At 42.2% G+C, this 17762-nt stretch overlaps 1 long non-coding RNA gene across 1 annotated transcript; it reads right to left on the bottom strand.

Annotated features, from left to right (window-relative positions):
* Positions 1–671: 671 nt before the first annotated feature.
* LOC137093599 (uncharacterized) lies at positions 672–2339 on the bottom strand. Its single transcript, XR_010908520.1, has 3 exons — positions 2212–2339; positions 909–1053; positions 672–816 (listed from the first exon to the last, which is right to left on the bottom strand). It is a non-coding gene; the product is annotated as an uncharacterized lncRNA (long non-coding RNA).
* Positions 2340–17762: the final 15423 nt, after the last annotated feature.

Genomic DNA, 17762 nt, shown 5'->3' with positions numbered 1-17762 from the left:
CAAAGTAAGCGCTGGAGGGTACAGATGCAGTCCCTTAAAACCGAGGTAACTACATGAAACGAGTGCAACAAGACAAGAACTCAGTAACAAATCACAAGACAATCAGACTCTAGTAACAGCTCAGTGTCCTTGCTCCCAGAAATATATTCAGGTATTATAAGTCCAATTTATGTTCATGTTCACTTCAGTGGACACACAGCCTAAGGATCTCTATTATTTTCGAATCTATGTCATAGATCGCGTATTAAAATCTGCCTTTTGCGATTTGGTCACAAGTTGTCAGCCAAGACACATTACTGGTATTAATATTCTTGTCACTATACACACTGAGAATATTCTTTGAAGTCTGTATGTTTAGTTCAATGGTTTATTGACAGGTGGTTCTTCAATGCACATGAAAGCATTAGGTCGTATTAGCAATTGCAATACAAATGCAAAGCAGTCTTTTGACTACATGTGGTTTGAGTTGGACGTGTTGGGTGCCTGTTAATACCTGGTTTAACCAGATCATATACAAGCCCAGCACATCTCGAAATGTTTAGAATGTCAGATGACCTCTGCCCAAAGAACGTGCAGTTCTCAAACCCAACTACTCATCACAACTCGCATTAATAAAGCCCCTTAAAATAAAACAGAACTGGACATGAACACTGAGTTACAGACACAGCTGTAGGGAGACAAGGAGGAGAAAAACGTACAGCATTTCTAACAACAACACTACTATCGTAATATGACTGAGAAGACATTCACACCTAATGGATGCGGTTTCAGGTGGGGTGAAGAGTCAGACGTGATGTAGTATAGGGTACGCCTGAGCTGTTTGGGTAACATGGGGGATAGACAGAATCAGGTTGCACACTATTAGCATTCTGAAGAAACGTCAAACACTGTGGACTAGTGGCTCATACCTCCTCCGATGAATCCATACATGTCCCACTGAAGTCAAGAATGGAAGGAAAAGGCATGTGAGTGTTTTTCCAGGGAGGTTATATCAGCTCTTGGAAATGTGTCACCAAAGCATTGACACTCCTTGCATAGAGCAGGCTTCTTGATCTGTGAGTACAGAAACACCAAAGATCCTCAAGTGGACAAAATACGTACATTTACATGCAGTTATTATCGAGCTACAACAGGTTTTTGTGTGGTTTAGCTACAGTCTCTATCGCTCAGACGAAGTTTACATGGCACAATGTGTGATCTAATCTAATATTTGAAGGATTTATTAAAAGATACAAGTTCCTCCTTTGTCTTTTAGAGCATGTGCACAATGACAATGCCAAATGTGGACTGATTAAAATGCAAACACGCTGCAAAGCTGAGCAATGTTGCTTTCAGGGTTTGAAATTACTAGGTGGTCTGGGGTTCATTTCATGTGAACTCCGGTACGGTTCGTTGCTGTGTGAACGCAATCTTACTAAATCGCGGAAGTGAACCGCTTTTAATTATAAAGGTTACTATTATTATGTATGATTTGATAAAAATGTGTGTTTTGTGTGTTTCACTCATTTACCCGATGAGAGTCACTGACATACTGCAAGCAGAGAGTTTTAGATCTCATTTCTATTTGTCTTCAGCGTTCTTTAGAGTATTTGCAGTCAGTGCATTTGCAGCAGACGCAAGTGCCATTACAAACTGAAGCTCTGGTAACAAAACCAACGGTTCAAAAACAAAATTATAAAAGTGATGGGAGCATATATCAGGGGGTGTAACGATACCCTCATGTCACGATTCGATACATATCACTATATTGAACTCCCAAAACATTTGTGAATGTGATGATCAGCCAAGACATATGGTAAAAGGTTGACAAAAAAATTACTGTTGAGTAAAAAACTAAATTTGGTAAACACTGGGGGTGGAAATGAATAGGCTTGGATTTGGTGCAAAATAAAAATATTAATTATTCTAAAGCTGAAATAAACTGAATTATTTTAGACAAATATGCTTGCACTCTGTCACTGATATATTTAAAATAATGTAGGCCACTTTTTACTGATAACATAAGACATTTGACATTATCAGGACCCACAAATATTCCACAATTTCATTATTATATACATTAAATTCAACATTATAGTCGGCTAGGTTAATGTAGTAATGACACTCATAAGAGCTGTAAGAGCTGCCCTTTTTCGACTGTACAAAGTTATCTTGAGGCATATTCAGACTATGTCTGCTAGGATACTCTTCAAGATAGACATGTTGACATACCTTTTGTGTGAGTTTGTCCATTTTAGCGCAAGACTTGAAAGAGAACTCAATATTTACGCGCTGCGACGCTCACGCTGCAGAGAGACAGACCTTATGTACACTGTATGTACAGTGCTCGCGAGTTCTCATTCGCGCCTTCTGGCGAATATACCCGGGTGATGACGGCGAAAATGACAAAGTTTAAAAAGAGAGATTGTTTTGCCCGTTTTTCTTTTATTATCGCTGTTGTTGTAGTGTATCACTTAGGAGCCAGTACGTGTATCCATCGACATAAACATAAACAAAGCATTATTTTCAAGTTACAACCCATATTATAGATCCCGTCATCAGATGAGAGATGAACCACATACGTCCACACCGCAGACATGTTGCTAGCACGTGCAGGTCGCGGGCGTTTCTGTTTGCGTCATCACAACATTTCGGTCGTATTGTTTCGGTGATAAAAGTCTTTCGGCCGAAAACCGAAAATGTGCTTTTGGGCCATTTTAGGCCAAACATTTTATATATAGAATTTTCATTTTTGGGTGAACTAACCCTTTCACAGAAAGTTAATGCCCAATGTACCCCCTCATTGCTACGTCTCTGTGAGATTTAAGTAACTAAAATGGACTGAAAAATATATCCGCTCTCAGTAATGACTCCATAGTCTCCACTGCTCTATTAGGACTCATCTGGAAGAATGATGGCATGTCCGCTGAAGTTTCCAGCCTGTTAAGTCACTACAAAATTGTTGGGTCAGCGCCTTGTACCCGTCTTTCTATTCTCAAACCCATTGGCAGTGCTATGATGTGGATAGCTTTAGCTTTGAAGAGTTGCGCTGTCTCAGATTATCTTCTAAGTCTACAGATGTAAAAAAAAAAAAATTGAAAAATCTGAATATATTTATCAGTAAGAAGTCTCTTTAATTAGCTGTTAGCATTAGCATTACACTTCACTCCTTTTATATGCTGTATCTACCAACACAGCTGTCTTAAAATGACTCCATGCAGAGTGAACCCATCAGATGGACAAAATTGGATGAAATATTGCAGGGTGAATGTAGCATGGGGGGATTGTGTTTAATTACAGTGTAGTGTTATCTGCATACTGATGACCTGAGGAATGGCCAGTGCGTTTTTCACACACAAGTCACACATTATAGCTACATTATAGCTGTGAATATGATTATTAATCTACAATATGAGCTTTCACAGCCACGGAACAGAATTGTTTGAGGAGGGGGAAATGTACAAAATCATTCATGAAGCAATGGAAAGTTTTCATCTTTTTACATTACTCCAATCAACTGTCACAAAGTTCAGTGTGTTGAACTGCGACACATATTTTTTCTTCCAGACATTCAACAATATCCGATGCAGGAAAGAAGACAGAAATTAATTTAAAAAAAGAGGGAAAAGTCCTCGAGATGTAATTTTGATCATAATAATGGCATGAATGAAAAGTAACATTTAGTCATTACTGTCAGGGGAGATATATATGAGACATACATATATAATATACAGCCTATATATTAGCATTAAAGAAGCCTATTAGTAATGAATCTCATCTTTCAGGGTCATTGGCGATAAGTAATAATCTTATGCTAATATATTCCGTGACAAAATCGTCTGATTCAAGCTTTCTGTTGAGTCGTTTTAATGTGCAATCTATTCATGGACCTTAAGATCAGACATTTGGAACACATTTATCAAATATCTGTTGAAAAAGCAAGTAAAACTACTGTTCTTGGAATTCACTGCAAGGCCAAAAGACAAAGAGACGATGACAATTTTATTTTAAGTGTCGAGATTTGGTTTACTAAAGAGCTTAAAACAGAGACCACATGAGGAGGTTTATTAATGGAATTTTATAGTGGCTGGAAGGCATTATAAAGTTTGGTTAAACTGTAATATATATATATATATATATATATATATATATATATATATATATATATATATATATATATATATATATATATATATATATATATATATATATATTTCCCTTTCAGGGAACTCGAGCTGCGTCGAAACACTGTGAGAACGCCTCTGCGTTAATGCGTCGTGAAGCGCCTGTAGAACCAAGCGGTAATTTCAGGAAGTGTGTTCATCCCTGCCCACGCTACATCACGGGTGCGGATACACACTCTCTCTGTGTTGCCTGCTTGGGAGCGCAGCATGCCCAGGCAGCCCTCGAGGGGGCTGCTTGTGAGCATTGCGAAAAGTTACCGTTGAGAACGCTGCGCTCCCGCCGGGCACTCTTCGAGGAGGGTGCCTCGGCTCGTGTTCCCCGCGGCTCTGGTCCCGCTTCCGCCGAGGCGGAGCGGAGGCTGCAGTCGTGGGGATCACAATTGGACGTTGCAGAGGGGTTAGAGACGGGCGCTGCCTTATCTCTGCCCTCACCTGCACCATCAAGCGGCTCTTCTCAGGGCATGGAAGCACGCATGGCGGTTTCTTCCCCCCCGAGAGAGTCGCTGGCAACTGTCCAGCTCCGAGGAGGTGGACGTTGAAAGCATCGAGACTGAAGACTCGCCACTTCAGTCCCCTGCATGCGAGGAGCTCGTTGAGGTTCTGACGCGAGCAGTGGCCAGGCTTAACATCGACTGGCCCACTGAAAGATATGAGGCAGGAAGAAAACGTGTGAGCAAGCTAGACGAGAGATTCCTGCCTTCTCGTGCTTCAGAACCTCAACGGCCTGCCGTTCTTCCATGATTTGCACACTGAGGTGGCAAGATCATGGAAGAGACCGGCTTCATATCGTGTGTTCAGCCCGCAGACCTCGGTCTACAGCAACATCGCCGGGCTGAAACATTACGGTTATGGGGCGATGCCGAAGGTCGAAGAGACACTCGCGAGCCATCTCTCGCCTTCCTCGGCATCGTCCCTTAAGGCCCCGACTTTGCCCACCAGACCTCTAAAAACAACGTCGGCACTGGTGGGCAAAGCGTACTCGGCAGCGGGTCAGGCGGCTGCATGCCTGCACACGATGGCGATTGTGCAGGCATATCAGGCTGACCTGCTGAGGGACCTGGACAATAGTGATGTCGTGGGGGGAGATATTGTGACTGAATTGCGATCATCCGCTGATTTAGCTCTCCGGGCCACCAAGGAGACGGCCAGATGTGTTGGCCGCTCTATGGCAGCCTTGGTGGCCACGGAGAGGCATCTTTGGTTAAACCCCACAGACATCAAGGAGAGGGAGAAAGCTTTTCTGCTTGACGCGCCGCTTTCTCCTGGAGGCCTCTTCGGTGACATCAGGCAGCCCAAACCGAGTACGAGCGCCTCGCACAGGGCTGCAGAAGCAGAGCGTCGCCACCCGAACTCCCCCTCAGCGCGGGGACGAGGGGCGGCGCTCTCAGACGAGGCCTTCGAGGGGCAGGGCTGATCTGAGGACAGTCCTGATCGCCAAGAAGGCCTCGTCGAAGCGTTCCTGACGCCAGAAGCGTCAGGACGCTGAGGGTAGTTCCCCCCGTAGGCAAACAGTGTTTACCCCTGCCAACGGTACCCGTTTCCCTGCGGCACCCTCTGGGGGCCGCGCTGCCAACCCCGCCGCAATGCCGGGGCGCAGTCGGTCTCCGCGGGCCACCCGAGGGTGGTCCGCGCCCCCCTCGGGGGGCCCCCGAGCAGTCAAGTCAGTTGTTCCCTGCCGGTCCGCCGCTTCAGGGCACTGTGCTTGTTGCTCAAAATACACCAGAGGCCAGCCTCGAGAGGCTGGTTCCCTTAGTAGATTTTCTAGACGAGTGGAAACGTCTATCAAACATATCTCGTTGGGTCCTGCAGATAATCGAAAGGGGGTACGCCATTCAATTCAAAAGGCGGCCACCTCCTTTCAGCGGTGTCCTACCTACAGAGGTGGGCCCGGAGCAGGCTCTGGTAATGGCACAGGAAGTAGAGACACTCCTGCAAAAGAGGGCTATAGAAAGGGTTCCTCCTCCCGGCAGGGAGTCTGGGTTTTACAGCCGTTACTTCATCGTGCCAAAGAAGGATGGGGGCTTACGCCCGATATTAGATCTGCGTCTATTAAATCGCTCAGTGGCCAAGCTCAAGTTCAAGATGCTCACACTCAGACAGATTTTGTCGCAGATCAAATCGGAGGATTGGTTTGTCACCATAGACCTCAAAGATGCGTATTTTCATGTCTCCATCCTTCCACATCACAGGAAGTTCCTGAGGTTTGCCTTCGGGGGAGAGGCATACCAATATCGAGTACTACCTTTCGGTCTAGCTCTGTCACCCCGCACATTCACCAAGTGTGTGGATGCAGCTCTGGCGCCGTTGCGTCTGCAGGGCATCCGCATACTGAATTATATCGACGACTGGCTGATTCTAGCGAATACAGAACAGATGGCGGTTCAGCATCGAGATGCTGTTCTCGCACACATGTCGAAATTGGGGTTGAGGCTGAACGCCAAGAAGAGTGTGCTTTCTCCGGCTCAGAGAACCACTTTTCTAGGTGTGAACTGGGATTCGATAATCATGCGGGCGCAATTATCGCCAACACGCATAGCATCGATCCTGGCAGCAGTCAAAGAGCAGAAGCTAGACCGGGCCGTCACTGTGAAGCAGTTCCAGAAACTGTTAGGTCTCATGGCAGCAGCGTCCAACGTAATACCTCTTGGCCTACTGTACATGAGGCCACTGCAGTGGTGGCTCAAAACAAAAGGATTCTCCCCGAGGGGAAATCCGCTCCGCACGATCAAAGTCACGCGGCGATGCCTACGTGCTCTGGTCATGTGGAAAAACCCGGGTTTTTTATCTCAGGGTCCCGTGTTGGGGGCTCATGTTTGTCAGGTAACGCTAACGACAGATGCCTCTCTCACGGGCTGGGGGGCAACCATGAGTTGTCGCTCATCCCAGGGTCTATGGCAGGAACATCAGCGGCACTGGCACATAAATCGGCTAGAGATGCTCGCAGTGTTTCTTGCATTGAAACAGTTTCTGCCCGACCTCAGGGGCCACCATGTGTTAGTCAGGACAGACAACACATCGGTGGTCGCCTATATAAATCATCAGGGGGGTCTGAGGTCCCGTCCATTGGACAAATTGGCACGTCGGATCCTCCTGGGGGCCCAAGGGAAATTGCTGTCAGTCAGAGCAGTATATATCCCGGGGGTCCTGAATCAGGAAGCAGACAGCCTGTCGAGGCAGGGGCCGAGGCCCGGGGAATGGAGACTCCACCCCGAGGTGGTGGAGCTCCTTTGGAAGGTATATGGGAAGGCAGAGATAGATCTATTTGCTTCTGCGGAGGATTCTCACTGCCCTCAGTGGTTTTCTCTGTCCCATCCAGCCCCGCTGGGGTTGGATGCCATGGTACAGGAGTGGCCGGGGCTACCCCTGTACGCCTTCCCCCCGATTGTCTTGCTTCCAGGAGTTCTGGAGAGGGTACGCCGGGACGGGGCCCAAGTACTGCTAGTGGCTCCGTACTGGCCAACCAGAATCTGTTTTTCGGACCTGATATCTCTCCTGGAAGGCTCTCCGATGGAGATTCCGACCAGGAGGGATCTACTCTCTCAGGCGAGTGGGAGATTCCTGCACCCACGCCCAGAGATGTGGAAACTATGGGCTTGGCCTCTGAGGGGGCCAGGCTCATAGAGGAGGGTCTCTCGGCCGAGGTCGTTGAGACCAACCTTCACTCCAGAGCTCCGTCCACGAGGAAGCTGTACGCTTTGAAATGGAAACTTTTCTCAGCATGGTGCAGAGAACGCCAGTGGGACCCAGTTAACTGCCCGGTTGGTACAGTGCTGGAGTTCCTGCAGGCAAGGTTCTCGGCAGGGTTGACCCCCTCCACAATAAAGGTGTACGTGGCGGCCTTGGGTGCCTTCCACGTCCCTTTGGGTGGAGTGTCTTTGGGAAGACACCCTCTTATTACACGTTTCCTCCGTGATACCTTAAGGTTGAGGCCGGTTATGCACTCGAGGGTCCCAGCATGGGACTTGGCCATTGTCTTGCAGGGCTTGTCTGAGCCTCCGTTTGAACCCTTAGAGGAGGTTTCGGATAAGTTCCTCACCCTCAAAACTATCTTTCTTTTGGCCATCTCATCTCTCAAAAGAATAGGAGATATTCAGTCCCTGTCGGTTGGGCCCTCATGCCTAGAGTTTGCGCCTGGGATGGTGAAGGCTTTTCTGCATCCCAGGCCGGGCTACGTCCCTAAGGTTCCTACGAGCCCTAGGGGCCCCATTACTCTTCAAGCCTTCTGTCCTCCTCCTTTCACGATGTCAGACCAGGAAAGACTGAATCTGCTGTGCCCTGTTAGGGCGTTAGATACGTATGTCCACAGAGCTGCCTTGTGGAGAAAGACAGATCAATTGTTCGTCTGTTTCGGAGCCCCTAAGAAGGGGGCTCCAGTATCTAAGCAGGGAATGAGCAAGTGGGTGGTCGAGGCCATCTCACTTGCTTATGAGGCGGCCGGGCAGCCATCTTCACTGGCTGTCCGGGCGCACTCTACCAGGGGTATGGCTGCTTCTAAAGCACTTTTGTCGGGGGCTTCCCTCCATGATATTTGTAACGCGGCAGGCTGGTCGTCTCCGCTGACTTTTGTCAGATTCTACGAGCTAGATCTGGCATCTACTGTTGGGGCGCAGGTACTCTCGTAATCGTGTGCGCTTCGGCTTTACATATACGAGACACTTGGTCCTATGGCGATGTGGGTATAAGCGTTCTCACAGCGTTTCGACGCAGCTCGAGTTCCCCGAAAGGGAACGTCTCGGTTACGTATGTAACCCTAGTTCCCTGAGGAAACGAGACGCTGCGTCGCTCTGCCATACTCCCGGCGTGCCCGTGATCACTTACTTCAGGCTTTATCAGAAGCTAGTTCCTGTTTGTTTTCACGGACGTTTTATAGCTTCCGGTCGATGACGTCATCACGCCGACGATCGATCGATTTTCTGATGGAATGGTTCTACAGGCGCTTCACGACGCATTAACGCAGAGGCGTTCTCACAGCGTTTCGACGCAGCGTCTCGTTCCCTCAGGGAACTAGGGTTACATACGTAACCGAGACGATATATATATATATATATATAGTTACCGGGTGGCCTTAAAATTTTGAGTTCATTGAAATAAAAAAAATGAGCTAATACAATGAACATTTTTGAGAATTGACATCACCCTTTATTCAAATTCAATAATATTATTCAAATGTATTCAAAAGATTTTGTAAGCGTATTGCGTAATTGTGTTTTATTTGTATTAATGCAGTTAAGCATGCCAAATTGTGCTATTTTCATGATTTATCACAAACAAATATTATTATATATGGTTCAGATACAATGATATTTTGAGTTTCTATTCATTAAACAAATTTCCTTTATTGTATTAACTAAAAAAAATCATTTCAATGAACTCAACATTTTAAGGCAACCAGGTTACTTACTTTTTTTTACAGTTAAACCAACAATTTTTTTTTACAGTGTAAGAACTGTAAGAAGAAATTGTTCTTTTCTTTTTTACTAAGAATTATCTAGATTAGCCAAGTTAACTAAATTTGACTATGGATAAAGATACTTTGTTTGAACAACAAAATCAGATTTGGTGATAATGTGTTTAGTATGAGATGGCTACCAAGGCAACAATGTCAACCTAAATGCACAAATAATTCTACTGTAAAGTGCAACCCTGAATCAAATTGCAACAATAAACTTCAATAAACATTTACTGAATGTCTCTCCTCAAACTTTCTTCCAGCATGGAGAGGGAAACTCTGGAAGCAATGAGGACAGACATAAAGACATCACAAGGAACAGAGGGAGGGTGTTCTGGGTTAAAACAATGGTGACACCCACCTTAACAAACATGTGCCGTACCACAAACCGGCCTCCTCTACTCGAACAGTGAGCTTGCGAGCCCACTCGACAAATGACTGCCTCATAGGCTCTTTTGTTTTGCTAACTGGTAACTGTGGATGTGGAAAAAAGGAAAACTTGAGTAAACAAGCTGTGCTTACCATCTCAATAGAGCTGCATGGGTGTTCTTCATCACAACAGTCTGGGCCACAAGGCAAACTATGAGAATAGCATGGCCTGAACTCAACAGCAAACAGGCTTCAATTGTGTCCCTAAAACAGCCCACTACATTTTGATTTCTGCTCTTTGTTTATGCACAGCAATAAAAAGGAATTCACTTTGAGAATTCAAATCAAACTACAGCCACTGCTTGAGGTTTTTGTTGCATTTTTTGTGTGAAATATAGTGGCCAAACAAAGTATTTGGACACTTGACCACACTTTAGAAACATAATTTTCTCGGCAATACAAATGTTTTAATAATCAAAGTCAGATCATGCAGCAATGTAACTCAAAAAGCAACACTTTAAGCTTAAATTGTTCATAAAAGATGGCTTGAGAAATATTAAATAAATAAAGAACACATTTTATTTATTTATTTATTTATTTAATATTGATGTCATTTAGTTTGTTTGCAGCTACCACAAAATGTATAGATTTTAAGCTTGGCAGGATAGTTTACCCAAACATGAAAAGTCTATCAATATTTATCGATAATGATTTTGTTCCAAACCTGTATTTATTGATTTGATAATGATGTTTTGAGGAATGTATCAACTGTTTTTCTCCATTTAAAGTCAGTGGTGTCCAAAACAACATTGCACCACAGAGACTTCACTCTCAGAAAAAAAGGTACAAAAGTGAAAAGGTACATCTTTGAACCTTACTCAGCCCTAAATGGTACATATTCCACTAAATATGGTACAATGGTACATGGTACAGCCCTAAATCAGTACTTTAAAGAGTGTGTAAAGGTACATAGTAGTACCTTTTCGGTTTTGTACCTTAGGATACTGCCCCAGTGACAGCAATGTACCTTTTTTCTGACAGTATTCCATGCACACACACACACACACACACACACACACACACACACACACACACACACACACACACACACACACACACACACACGCACACACACACACACACACACACACACACACACACACACACACACACACACACACACACACACACACACACTTTCTGGGGACTCACCATATAGATGTAACGGTTTTCATACTGTATAAACTGTATATTCTATCCCCCTACTCTACCACTACCCCTAAACCTACCAATCATTTCCAAAATAACTCATTCTGTATGATTTATAAGCTTTTGTACCCATGGGAACCTCAATTTAGGTCCCCTCAGTGACGTGAGTCCCCATGAGTTTGTGTGCATTCAGGTTGAAGTCCCCACCAGGCTAGAGAAACACACACACACACACAATCACACACATACACACACACACACACACACACACACACACACACACACACACACACACACACACACACACACACACACACACACACACACACACACACACACACACACACGTTCATAGAAAATGAATTAGGATAAACCCTAAAACACAACATAATGCAATCATATAGTTTAAAATCTGGGCAAAACACCTGTGAAAAAATCTGTGGGTTTTCCTTAATGCAGTACACTTAGCACACAATTTCTTAGAGTGTATATATAAATATTTTTTGTAGTTGTTATCAGACAACTAATAATAAATATATGATGGAATCCTCCAAAACTGAGGGTGGAATGTCACAAGAGTAACATTTTGGGGGTGCAGGATAATATTACCATGCAAAAAATCGCCTACTTCCATAGTTTTAGTCTCTGCTTCACTAAATCTTAAGGGAGCCCGTAAGGATCTAATTTTCTATTTAAATATTCACCAAACAATGGCAGCTGTGGAGTCTTGATTTACCGTTTCTACCTTCATCCTGTCTTAATCAAAGCAAGAAAATAGCCTGAGATCCCTCTCTCTCTACCCCCCTTTTCCTACAAACAGTTGATACAACATGATGAGAGATTTTTAAAAAGCATCCTTTGTTTGTGTCCTGGTGTGCTTTAGAATCCTTTAATTAGGGGAAGTCGTAGTGCCATCAGAGGATAGCAGCCCTGTAGGCTCATCGTGTATATTTGTTTTCACAGTGCTAGAGAGAAGTGATTGGGTTTTAATGGCCGGGGCCTGTGCTGTGCTTACCAATGCTCTAGCGCAAACTTCATTTTTATTACCTTGCGGAAAATATTTGTTCTTTCTCAGCTTTGATCTCTCAGGGTAAACCAAAAGCCTTTGAATACATAATATGTAGAATGTATTACTTTGTGCTCATACATCTCTTTGAGACTGTTCAAAATGTAAGCAGTATTTTAATCATTCCCGAAAGGGTAAAGCTGCAGGAAAGGAATGAGCTGACCAGCACAACCACAGTTTAGTCGGTTGGATTAGCGCTAGACTTAGATGTAAGGTTAAAGTTCATGCCACCTCAGGGTGAAAAAAAGAGTCATTGATGCCAGTTCTCCTCTGATGCCCCAGGGTTCAGTCTCCTGGTCCCACACTAGCACAATAGCATCTCTGTGCTAAGCAGTATCAACTATACATCTGGGGGTGAAGGGGCAGGTTGGACGGCATTTAATTGCTTTGTGAATCACTTGAATGAAAACATGGGATGTTCATAGATGGATTTAATACATTTACTTATAAAACCCTTGAATTGGTTTTTATTTGTTTGTAAATGTATTCAGATAGTGTTCATTTTACATTTAAATCGGTGTATTAAAGTTTACTGTTAAAATAATTTTCAGCAGTTATAATGTTAAACTATTATAAACATAATCTTAGATTAGGCACTCTCAGAAAAAAGGTACAATGCTGTCACTGGGGCGGTACCCTAAGGTACAAAAGTGAAGGGGGGGAGGGGGGGTTACAAAATTACAGGGAAATTTTTAAAAAAAGGCTGTCAAATTTAAAGATTTTTTTGGGTAACTCTATTGCCGGGTAAATATTGTACTTTAGTAAAAGTTTAATTCAATGTTACTGTAAAAAACCTACACATTTAGTTCACATACAATAATTAACTGTTAATTGATTTGCAGAATTATGCTGTGAGCAATTAACAACATTTTTACAGGTTTTTATTGGCAACTTTTTGGGAAGTAAATTCCTGTAAATTCTATGGTATATTTTTTTTACAGTGCTCAATTGACTTCAAAACTGTACATATCGATTTTAATAAGCGTTTAAAACAACTTCTTAAATCAGGTTTTAATGTCCAGCAGACCTTTGCGGAGCCGGTGCGGTTTTAATACCAGCCTCAGTCATCTCACTGCAGCCACTATTTTGGCCACTTCTGCTGTATAAAGTCATCCAGTCTCCAGTCGTTAGAGAAAGCGAAATTACATTACTGCTTTACTAATGTTTAATTACATTAATGTGCAATATCAGTCGTTAACGGCCATTAATTATAAATGAAGATGTAATGACGGCCATTAATATTTAATTAAAGAGCAATCAAGTGTTATTTGGCAGTGTTACAAAACTAGACACTAATAAAAGAAAGAATGTTCTCAGCCTGACAAGACAATGGCCAGTGTGCCATCATATACGGCAGAAACTGAATGAGAAGGGCACGGATACATTTTCACAACCTTTCAGAGGTGAAGTTACCAGCTGATGAGTTTGGAAAATGGGTTGATTTGTGACGAAACGATTACATTTGAATAAACACTTCACTTACTTATGCTCACTGAAAAGTGAATATTTTATGTATTTGTGGGGAAATGTTTTGTTCCCCTGAGAAAAGAAGCTTATAAATCATACTAAGTGATGTTTTTTGCAAATGCAGAAAATTTTCTCTGATGGGCAGGTTTAGGCTTAGGCGATAGAATATAGAAATTTGTACAGTAAACATCATTATGTCTATGGAAAGTCCTCATAAAACATGAAAACCCATTGTGTGTGTGTGTGTGTGTGTGTGTGTGTGTGTGTGTGTGTGTGTGTGTGTGTGTGTGTGTGTGTGTGTGTGTGTGTGTGTGTGTGTGTGTGTGTGTGTGTGTGTGTGTGTGTGTGTGTGTGTGTGTGTGTGTGTGTGTGTGTGTGTGTGTGTGTGTGTGTGTGTGTGTGTGTGTGTGTGTGTGTGTTTTTCTATCCCCATGGGACCTGAACACAAAATGTAAAACTGCAGAACGTTTTGTTCTTACACTAAAAAAAAAAAAAATCATGATTTGTTACCACACCTTTTTATCTTGTGTCAAATCAACTTAAATGTCACCCTGGACCACGAAACATAAGTCATAAGTCACACGGGTATATTTGTGGCAATAGCCAAAAATACATTGTATGGGTACAATTATCGATATTAAGATATTAAGTAAAGCTCATGTTCCATGAAGATATTTTGTAAAAAGTTTTTTACTGTAAATATATCAAAAATTAATTATTAGTAATATGCATCGCTAAGGACTTCATTTGGACAACTAAAGGCGATTTTCTCAATATTTAGACTTTTTTGCACCCTCAGATTCCAGATATTCAAATCTAGACCAAATATTGTCCTATTACAAACCATAAATCAATATATATTGATCATCTCAGCTTATTTTTATTTTTTAGATACTTTCAGATAATGTATAAATCTTTTACATTTTTTATTACCTTAATAATGGTTTTCGGATCAAGGGTCACATATAATTATTTGCTATTTAGTTTAGTTTCTATTTATTAAACCAATCTTCTTCGTTGTATTAACTCAAATAACTTACTTTTTAAGTTAAACCAACAGAATTTTACAGTGAAATACACAATTGTGTACATTTAAATGGGGAATATGACTTATAAAGTGCTACATGTAAAATTAATAACGGTACCATAACGGTAGTCCATTTGACACAGGATGTACATATTTTAATTAATCTAAAGCCATGCATTTATTTATTTGTTGAGGGACAAAACTTGAAAAATATGGTGCACAAGTAAAATTTACTATAATTCTATGGTCATGTTTATGCTGACAGTACGTTGTGTCTTTTATTGAGAAACATGACAGCTCAGGATTTTTGCAAGGGGAAAAATCTTTTTATGTTTCATGGAAGATTACAAAGTTTTAAATGATGTTTTAGAGGTGAAGGATAAAAGTCCCTCTAGGGTGACCTTTCCAGAGACCACAAAAGCATGTCATGTTACAGAACTTATCATATTAACCTTATTCATGAACATGATAATGAGTTTGGGAAATAAAATTAAACAAGACATTCTTGCCTCCGGTTGAGACCAAAAGACCTTATTCAGACTTTGGCTGATGTTAGGTAAATCTGTGAGTATACTGCCAAAATTCTTCAGATTTTCAGCGCACATTTTTTGGTGAAATTAGCTGTTTGTCCAGAGGCCACATGTCACTCCTGATGAGAGATAAAAGATGCCTTATTAAGAGAATTTTTTAGCTTCAATTGAACAAGACACATGCCTTAAAGAGATCAAAATCATTTAATTGAGAATGAAACCCTCATTGACATGAAGAGGAAATGTTTTTTTTTACAGGCCAGACATTCCGTCTTTCATTGCAGCTTTGGCCTTAGTTTTAGCACAGAGAATTAACCTGCCTTTTTTTATTCAGATTACATATTATAAAAGTTTGATCTTAATAAATCAGATTAACAGTCCAATACATTTTTTGCACCCCGTCAACAGACTTGTTTCCCCAAACATGATAATTACTTTAAGAACGATGCCCACCTGTTTTGAAACAACTTGAAACACGTTAGATCTTTGTGCTCTCTGATCACATCAGCATAATACAGTAATGTTTCAACAAACGTCCTTCTGTACCGACTACCTTGTGTGCAACCACAGCTGCATCACTGTGACACATGTACTGACCCGTTTAATCTCTCTTTCAAAAGAACATTGTTTCTCTTAGTGCTCTTTTGATGCGCAGACTGATATATAATTGGATTTGAGCATTTATAAATTGAGATCACACTTTCAGTGTGACCTGTAATAAAAGCAATGAGCAATACTTAATATTTTACTTTCAAATATTTGCACAGAGACTGTATTCACACATAATCATTAGCATGGCTAGTTCATTTTATAGAGCTGACCTAAAGTCATTAAAATTCTGTGATCACAGGCCCTCTCAGCACTCACGCAACACTTCAAAATGTCTGTACCAGCCATGAGCGGAGCAACGCGACAAAACAAAAGAATATAACCCATTCTAATCAATGATGCTGGACATTTGGATGTGGCGTGGTAAGATGCAACATGACGTAAACAGTTGACTACTGCCCTATTTTAACATGTTCTTCTGATACGAAGGACAAATGGATTTGCAATGCTGCTTTGTTAAGTGTAGGCAGCCTCAAATCATTGCAGCACAGCATGACAACAGTCCTGTCTGGCATAGACACAGTGTTTTATACAACAGTATTTGAGCAGCATTTCCGTGAGCTACTCTCACTTACAGCGCTTGTCAGAAGCTAAATGTGCATTAGCATAACTAAACTTCAGCCCCGGAGGCTTCCTAAAACTCAGCGATTGTACACATGAGTCCAATGATGAAATATTGGAAGAACTAGTGATGCAACCCGAACCTCTATTGCAAGGACAACTTGAGCAGGACGTTTCTCAGTAATACACAACTTTTTTTTTAAAGTGATGAATTGAGAAATCAACTTTCCCTTGAGCTTTTGATATGTAAAAGGTCATGTTGGTAATATAAGAATATCCTCGTAAGTTTCAGATCTGAAAACGTCCTTGTAAGTCAAAGAAATGCTTTTATAGACCCCAGGCCCAGAAAATGATCATGAGCATCTTGACACCATCGTGTGAAGAAACACCGCCTCTACAGAATAATAAGCACGTCTGATTCAGTAGCTCCGCCCACCCACTCGTAGAGCTGTCTGAATCACGCTAGCTAGCAGCAATAAACATGCCGAAGAAGATAGCAAGATATTGAGCTATTCCTTTTTGTGGAAGAACACAGTCGCTGCATAAGCTTTCTTCAGATCATAATATTAGGAATGGGTGGTTTAACTTTATTTTTAATGAAGTTCCAGCTCACATTCGCTTGTTTTAACTGCGGAATCGTTTGTAAACAGGTCGAGCTGGATTTGCAGACATATTAAGTTAAAACACAATGAATGCTGGCCTTCTATATTGGATCTGACAGGAATTGTGCAACATACTTATGTGAGTAAAACGTCTTTTTTATATCTAATAGTAGTCCCGGGGCTATGTGTTCTCCAGACGGGCTACCAAAACGAAAGCCCGTCGGCAGGCCGGTGAATCTCAAATAGTGAAATAACATTCCTTTCTTGATCTGGGCGTGCACACACACGTGTGCGCGTGTGTGTGTGTGTGCACTCATGCGCGCAGTTCATGCTTACATACCGATCGGGCGGGCCAAGTAATACAAAAATAATATTCCAATCAATCACAGATGGATGAGAAATAAATCATTGTGTTTGTTTGATAAAGATGTTTACGAGCCCTGTGATCGAGCGAATCATTCCGGTTGCCGATTTCAAAACAATCCCTCCCTCATGTGAACTGAAATGATAGGGGAGCTGAAGCTCATTAAATATACAAATCTTATCCAACCCTTGCCGTGGGCGTTTACTTCCAGTGCTGCACACCCATCAAAACCCAGCGTTCAGAAGAGAGCCTCAAACCCAGTGTAGAAAATAGCCTGTTACTTATGATGTTTTTGAATGTAAAAACCCCATGAGCGTCATTATTAGATCTCAGACAACAGTATAAA

This window comes from Pseudorasbora parva, chromosome 12 (assembly GCF_024679245.1).
Source record: "Pseudorasbora parva isolate DD20220531a chromosome 12, ASM2467924v1, whole genome shotgun sequence".
In the NCBI taxonomy this organism is placed as follows: domain Eukaryota; kingdom Metazoa; phylum Chordata; class Actinopteri; order Cypriniformes; family Gobionidae; genus Pseudorasbora; species Pseudorasbora parva.
This window is presented reverse-complemented; position numbering and strand designations above follow the sequence as displayed.